The sequence below is a fragment of the Triticum aestivum genome, chromosome 2B (genome assembly GCF_018294505.1).
Source record: "Triticum aestivum cultivar Chinese Spring chromosome 2B, IWGSC CS RefSeq v2.1, whole genome shotgun sequence".
Lineage (NCBI taxonomy): Eukaryota > Viridiplantae > Streptophyta > Magnoliopsida > Poales > Poaceae > Triticum > Triticum aestivum.
The window spans coordinates 362,367,173-362,375,928 of NC_057798.1; positions in this window are offsets into that span (position 1 = coordinate 362,367,173).

Consider the following 8,756-nt stretch of genomic DNA (forward strand, 5'->3'; position numbering starts at 1 on the left):
GGGTTCCTCCAGCGAGCCGTCGCCACTGGTCCCATCTGGCCTGGTCCTTGACGATGCTATGTCCAGTTAGGCTACATGGCCGGCGGGTAGGGGAAAATCTCCCTGGGTGCTCCTCCCGATGGCGCCGCCCCTCATTCTCATGGTCTCCAGTAGCTGCTCCACTGTGGTTCGTCCATTGCACTACTCCGGCGGACGCTGCACAACTACTGCTGATGCCACACTGCGGCAGAAGGCACCTTATTCCCCCTCCCCTCCACCCAGGCCATGGCCCTGAGGTGCTATTGAAGGATGAGCTCATCCAACAAGGTGAGGATCTCCTTTGATTATTTTGCCAAATTTTCATTCTAATCCACTATACGATGAATTGCTATGAGCTGCTTCTGCTGCTGCTATATGATGCATTGATATGAGCTGCTCCTGCTGCTATATGATGAATTTATATGAGCTGTTGCTGCTGTATGATGAGTTGCTATGAGCTGCTGCTGCTGCTGTATGATGAATTGCTATGAGCTGCTGCTGCTGCTATATGATGAGTTGCTACAAGCTGCTCCTGCTGCTGCTATATGATGAATTGCTATGAGTTGCTCCTGCTGCTGCTATATGATGAATTGCTATGAGCTGCTCCTACTGCTGCTATATGATGAATTGTTGTTAGTTGCTGCTGGTATATGATGAATTGCAGACTGCTGCTGCTGTATGATGAGTGGCTATGAGCTGCTCCTGCTGCTATATGATGCTTTTAGGTGGTGCTGCTATATGATAATAACCAACCACTTGGACCATCGAATTTCAATAAATAATTGTTCTTCATTTAAATGTGGGTCATGCGTTCTTCGTTTAAATCAGGCAATGGATCTCTATGGAAAACATTGACTAAAGTAGATTGTGCCAAGTAGATGGTATCTTTGTATTTGCATTTTAAGTAAACAGTGATGGTCTGTTTTCCTATCATATTAATTACTGCACTGGGTTCAATTTGTGATGTTGGCAAGTCAAATTAATTTCCATATGGGCAGCAAAATGAAAAATATATAATGCAATCTAGACTTTCCACTGATCATACCAAAGATAAGCTGGAAACGCAATGAAAAGAACTGGTTGGCTTATTACATGGAGCTTATATTCACAGGTGCTTATTTTCTTAGGGTAACTCGTAATAACTGTCCCTAAGAAACTTGGCTAATAGAACTGGCATAAAAATAACATGTCACGATGACTGCAATGGAGGAGTGACGTACCGTAGCACACTGTATAGGATCACCGCCGCCTCTCCTTTTTTGCGATGTTCCATGAAATTTCCACATACATCTTGTACTTTTTCATTGTGTAACCCTATCTGCAAGTTGACACGGCTAATTTCAGACATCTCTACATGATATTACATTGCATATCCCTTGCGCATATTTAAACCACCAAGTAACGATTGTGTGCGTACCATAAACTAGCCATGACTCTGTATGCTGGACTAGCAGGCACTCTAAGGGAGCCTAATGTAGTGCACTAGAATTCCTACATGCCACCTACGATTTTGTGTAATGTACTGCCCCTGTTCCTAAATATATGTCTTTGTAGAGATTCCAGTATGGACCACATACAAATGTATATAGATGCATTTTCGAGTGTAGATTCAGTCATTATGCTCCGTATGTAGCCTATAGTGGAATCTCTAGAAAGACTTATATTTAGGAACGGAGGTACGCGGTAGTATCATGTATGACATCTACATATCTAATTTAGGAGCCAGTAGTAGAAATCATTGTCTGCACAAAGGGATTACTGGTCGAAAATCCTAGCAAAGCACGCTGGAACGCACAGAACTATACAAGAGAGAGAGACGCGCTTACAAGATCATAGCAATGCCTCAGTCCAGGATCTTGGTTGGCCAAGCTCTTAGATCCAGAAGAAACATCGTCCTTGTAGTTTTTGCCAGCTGCATAACAGGTAACAACGAAGGGTTATTATATTTGAAGTACATCGGGCAGGTGATGTTGGACGGGTTTAGAGGTGACAAGTACCTAGGCCGTGGCGGGTGCTTGGCATCTCTCCTGACGGTGGGAATCAGGTTAGAAACATTGAGGGTGATGATGTTGCGCTGGCTGTCGGGGTCCAGTAAGGAGATCTAGAACTGTCGAGTAGGGTGTTTATGGAGCGGCTCCGGTAGGGTGGACTACGGTGTGGGCGAAGCGGATCTGTGGCCGTGGACGAGGGCGTACGTGAAGTTGCTCCAGTGGTTGGGTTAAGGATGGTGTCGACGACGCGGATCTGCGGCCGTGGACAGGGCGTCAGAAGCTGCTCTGGTGGTTGGGTTAAGGATGGTGTCGATGATGCGGATCTATCGCCATGGACGGGGCGTCAGAAGCTGCTCCGGTGGTTGGGTTAAGGGTGGTGTCGACGATGCGCATCTGCGGCCGTGGACGGGGCGTCAGAAGCTGCTCCAGTAGGTTGGATGAGGGTGCGAGGAAGCCGATATGAGGCGGTGGACTTATGAGTTGGCAAAGCTGCCCCGGTAGGGTTGAGAATGGTATAGGCGAAGCTACTCCGGTAGGGTTGACGATGGTGTCGTTGAAGCGGGCCCGGTAGGGTTGAGGAAGGTGTCGGCAAAGCGGCTCCGGTAGGGTTGAGGAAGGTGTCGGCGAAGAGGATCAGAGGACGTCGACGGGGGCGTCGGTGGGGCGGCTCCGGGGGGTGTGGACGAAGCGTCTCCAGTGGGGAGTACGAATGAGCCGCTGCAGATGCGCGGCGGTTGATGAGAGTACTGGCGAAGCAGATTCGGCGCCGTGGACACGGCCGACACTGAATGGGATGTGATACAGAGGTGGATGAGCAGTCTACTTGTTTCTAGGGGAGGTGGGAGGGGTAGATGCGGCCGCAGAAGCAGATCCGGCGAAGTGGACGCCGCTGGCAGTGAGTGGGCTATGGTACGCCAGTGGATGAGCAGTCTAGGGTTTCGAGAGGGGAGGGGAGAAAGGGCGATGAAGTACGGACGGCGTGATGTAAGATGCTCTGGTGCTATGGAGTTAGTCGTTTTTGCAGGAGGGGGAGAGGAAATGGGGGTGCCGTGTAGTGGGGGGAACCGAAAATTACCAAAGCAGCCCCGACCTATCATGTAGATGCGGGCAGTATTGTAACTGTTGGTCTCTGTGGACCAAGGATAAAAGGGGGATTTCGCATGCTAAAGACTAAGGTGGCGGAAATTTTAGGAGGAGGCGGGAGATTTTGTTGCCCGCGGGATCGTTCGTATCTAGTTTCAACTAATTTTGGACCGTGCTAGCGGGAAGGTCATGCTAGACTGTGTACACGGGGCACACGTCAGCAGTTAATAACTGGTGTGAAGTCCACCCCAGAAAAAAGACAATAACTCGAGATGATGCGCCGATAACTTGGACGTTCACACGGGCGCGGCCAATTCTACGGGTGTAGTGGCGCGTTCACAAAAAAAGGATCAAACGCTCAGCCTGTGTATTTCTCGTGTAAATAGATAATTTAGTGCCATTGGTTATTTACTTTAAACATAATGCATTGGCGTGTTAGTGTAGAGGTGCAGAAAAAGAAATGGATATTGTAGTTAGCTACTTAAAAGTGTTACCTCATATGATTACATAGCCCCCATTTCATAAATTGCGTACCCATTGAATTCATATATGAATATTACATATATTACTTCAAAATAGAAACTTAAATCATCCAAGACTAATGAATTTGAATGCAAGAGTAACAATGGTGCATGTGCATGATAGCTACATTGGTTGTTTGAAGAAACATCACTGTAACTTTGGCATGCACAATTGAAAAGGTTTATTTAAATAGAAAAAAATGTGATATGTGAGTGTCCAATCTTTATAGAGTTGAATCGATATTGTACCTTTGGCCACGATACGAAGTAGATATTGACCTATGTTCAAGTGATGCACGTCCACGATCGCTAGATAGTGATAGGTGAATGAATTGTGCAATCTCTCTCACACGCATACATATCTCATTTCCCTGTGGGCATCGGAATCACACACGCGCACTTCTTGTATTTCTCTCCCTCCGTCAGGGTTAAATTCGTATTTCTACCCCGTCCTACAAGTCTCTCAAATAGAAACACACACGCTCTCTATGTCTAACACGCCCACCCCTTTAATTCCGCCCACCCACAGCCACTAATGTCTCAAAGTATAATAATGTCTCTCACACATATGCTATCTACCTATCCCTTAATATAGTGATAGAGGCAAAGGTGTCCCGTCTTTCGATGAGATGGTGGATTTCGCTTTGGTGGAAGTCGACTTTGTCGATCCGACTACGAACGTGCGAGGACGTCGCGCCTTAGCAATCGCTAAACCAACTCCGAGAGGTTATTGACCACGCCGGAGCACGATCAACCTGACCACGAAGGTCTGTTTCCTGCGAGCAAACGAAGAACAAGCAAGAAACTAAGATTGCAATCTGGATATTGCGAATATAAGATGAAAGCTTTATTGATCAAGGTGGGGTTCTGTGACGCCTTTGTCTGGTCGTTGAACACAAACGAAGTACGCGAAGTTGCAGCTATGGCGAACTTTTAATCTAAACAAAACCCAAAGTCTAAACGATGCCCTAAGGGCTGTATATATGGAGGAAGAGGGGGGGAATTTCGTGGCCCTTGGTGGAGGGGTCCGAAATCAACCCTATCTCTTGTTTCCCCACACATACGGACTCTAAAAAATAGCCTATACTTATGTATTTCGAAATTACATGGGCCTGGCCCAATAATAAGGTGACGCAGCACCTAAAATAGCCCCGGGACGAAATTTATGAAGTGGCGTCTTGTATATTTCGTCCAAGGCTTCATGCACCCATTATGGTGGCTTCAAAGTCCTGAAATCATCACTTGTAACTCCGTTCTTGTTTCCCTTGCGCATGCCATCATCTCCATGCTTGTTCTTGCTCCAATGTTCATCCTTCTCCAAGCTAGGCCCTTCATTTGTAAGCAAAACAAATGTATCCAATTTAGGCAGCATCATATTCTCATGAACATTAGAATCATTACCAAGAAACGAAAGTACCTGGTAATTTAGTTGGCGTGCACGAGCTCTAGTAATTGGTCCAGTATGTATAGCAGCAGGGGCTGTGGGTGTAACAATTGTATTGATGTCCTCATCATCCTCCCCTTCTTGAAATGAAGTCGTCCTCGACGGAAGTTCATCTTCCTCACCCAAATAAGGCTTCAAATCTGCAATGTTAAAAGTGGGACTAACCCCAAAATTTGCAGGCAGCTCAAATTTATATGCATTATCATTTATTTTCTCTAACACCTTAAAGGGACCATCAGCACGTGGCATTAACTTTGATTTGCGCAAATCAGGAAATCTATCCTTTCGCAAATGTAACCAAACAAGATCTCCAGGTGCAAACACAACATGTTTTCTACCCTTATCTCCAGCAAGTTTATATTTAGCATTCATGCGCTCAATGTTTTCCTTAGTTAACTCATGCATTTTTAAAATCAATTCAGCACGTTGTTTAGCATCAAAATTAACCTTCTCCGAAGATGGAAGAGGCAACAAATCAATAGGTGCACGAGGTAGGAAACCATACACAACTTCAAAAGGGCACCTCTTAGTAGTAGAATGCAATGAACGATTATAAGCAAATTCAATATGAGGCAAGCATTCCTCCCACATTTTCTTATTATTCTTCAAAACAGCCCTAAGCATAGTAGACAACGTTCTATTGACTACTTCAGTTTGTCCATCAGTTTGGGGGTGACAAGTAGTACTAAAAAGCAGTTTAGTCCCCAACTTAGCCCATAAACATCTCCAAAAGTGGCTAAGAAATTTAGTATCACGATCTGAAACAATAGTATTTGGCACACCATGCAAGCGAATAATTTCACGAAAGAACAAATCAGCAACATTAATAGCATCATCGCTTTTATGACATGGTATAAAGTGTGCCATTTTCGAGAATCTATCCACGACAACAAATATGCTATCCCTCCCCTTCTTTGTTCGAGGTAAACCTAAAACAAAGTCCATAGATATATCCTCCCAAGGAACACTAGGTACAGGCAAAGGCATATATAAACCATGAGGATTGAGGCGTGACTTAGCTTTTTGACATGTAGTGCAACAAGCAATAAAACGCTCAACATCCCGTCTCATCTTTGGCCAAAAGAAATGTGTAGCAAGTACGTCCTCCGTCTTCTTCACGCCAAAGTGTCCCATTAATCCTCCTCCATGCGCCTCCTGCAACAACAAAAGACGAACGGAGCTAGCTGGAATGCATAGCTTGTTAGCACGAAACACAAATCCATCGTTAACAACAAACTTGTTCCACATTCTTCCTTCTTTACAATTATGCATTACATCTTTAAAATCAGCATCATGCACATATTGATCTTTGATGGTCTCCAAACCAAATATTTTGAAGTCAAGTTGTGAAAGCATAGTATAGCGACGAGACAAAGCATCAGCAATAACATTTTCTTTTCCCTTCTTGTGTTTAATGACATAAGGGAAAGTCTCAATGAATTCAACCCATTTAGCATGTCTACGATTCAGTTTAGCTTGACTTTTAATATGTTTCAATGATTCATGATCAGAATGTATAACAAATTCTTTGGGCCATAAATAATGTTGCCATGTTTCTAAAGTCCGAACAAGAGCATATAATTCTTTATCATAAGTAGAATAATTCAGACTAGGCCCACTCAATTTTTCAGAAAAGTATGCAACATGTTTGCCATCTTGTAATAACACACCCCCTAATCCAATTCCACTAGCATCACATTCAAGCTCAAAAGTCTTATTAAAATCAGGAAGTTGGAGTAAAGGAGCATGTGTCAACTTATCTTTCAATACCGTGAAGGCTTCTTCCTGTGCGGTACCCCAAAGAAAAGGCACATCTTTCTTTGTAAGCTCATTGAGAGGTGCAGCAATGGTGCTGAAATCTCTCACAAAACGCCTATAGAATCCAGCGAGGCCAAGAAAACTCCTCACTTGTGTGACCGTTTTGGGCTGCGGCCAACTCTCAATGGCTTCAATCTTGGCTTTATCAACTTCAATTCCCTGTGGAGTAACAACATAGCCAAGAAAAGATACTCGGTCGGTGCAAAAGGTGCACTTCCCAAGGTTACCAAACAAACGTGCATCACGTAGAGCAATAAAAACAGCACGTAAATGTTCCAAATGTTCCTCCAAAGATCTGCTATAAATCAATATGTCATCAAAGTAAACTACCACAAATCGTCCAATGAAAGCACGTAAAACTTCGTTCATTAATCTCATGAAAGTACTAGGTGCATTAGTTAACCCAAAAGGCATGACTAACCACTCATATAATCCAAACTTAGTTTTAAATGCTGTTTTCCATTCATCTCCCAATTTTATACGAATTTGATGGTAGCCACTACGCAAATCAACTTTGGAGAATACTGTAGAGCCACTCAATTCATCAAGCATATCATCTAGCCTAGGAATAGGATGACGATAACGAATAGTAATATTATTAATGCCTCTACAATCAACACACATACGTGATGTACCATCCTTTTTCGGCACTAGAATAATAGGAACAGCACAAGGACTAAGGGATTCGCGTATATAACCTTTGTCGAGAAGCTCTTGTACTTGACGCATAATCTCCTTCGTCTCCTCTGGATTGGTACGGTATGGTGCACGGTTTGGCAGTGAAGCACCGGGAATTAAGTCGATCTGATGCTCAATCCCTCGAATAGGCGGTAATCCCGGTGGCACGTCTTGTGGAAAAACGTCAGCGAACTCCTGCAAAATGTTAATGACAGCAGGAGGCAAAGAGGAAGGCACGTCCTCGAATGAAAATAATGCCTCTTTGCACACAAAAGCATAGCAAACAGATTTGCTGAAATCTAGCTCATCAATATCAGATTTGGTGGCAAATAAACATGCACTTTTCAATTTAATTTCAGAAGCAACACTAGATGGTTTATTATTAGGCTGCATTTGTTGCTCAAATTCTTTTGCCACAATCTGATTTTCACTCTTATTCTTCTCCTGTTGTGCTTTATTAGCTCTATTAATATCATCTTTCAAAATGGAATCAGGAGTCATAGGAAGCAAAGTAATATTTTTATCCTTATGAACAAGAGTATAGTGATTGTTTCTACCATGGTGTACAGAATTTTTATCAAATTGCCATGGTCTACCAAGTAATAAGGAACATGCTTGCATAGGTACCACATCACAATCAACATAATCAGCATATGTAGAGATACTAAAATGCACACGAACAGTACGTGTTACCTTAACCTTGCCGCTGTTGTTGAACCATTGGATGTAGTAAGGATGGGGATGTGGTCTTGTGGTGAGAGAAAGCTTCTCCACCATCTCCATGCTAGCCAAGTTGTTGCAGCTCCCTCCGTCTATGATGACGCGCACAGAACGTTCCTTCACAACTCCCTTGGTATGGAACAAATTGTGCCTCTGATTTTGCTCAGCTTGTGTGACCTGCACACTCAAAACACGTTGAGCAACTAAACATTCATACCTGTCAGCGTCTTCTGGAGCCATGTATTGCGTCTCATGATCAGAATCATCTCCACCATGTTCTTCACGTGTAATAAGAGCCAAAGTCTCCTCATCATAGTCACTAGCGGACTCATATCCACCATCCGCGGTAGCAATCATCACACGCGGAGATTTGCATTCTCTCGCATAATGACCTCCTCCCTTACAACGACGACAAATAATATCACTTGTGTGCCCTGTTGATGCCATGGAAGAAGAAGAACGCTGTGCAGGCCCCGCAGGTGC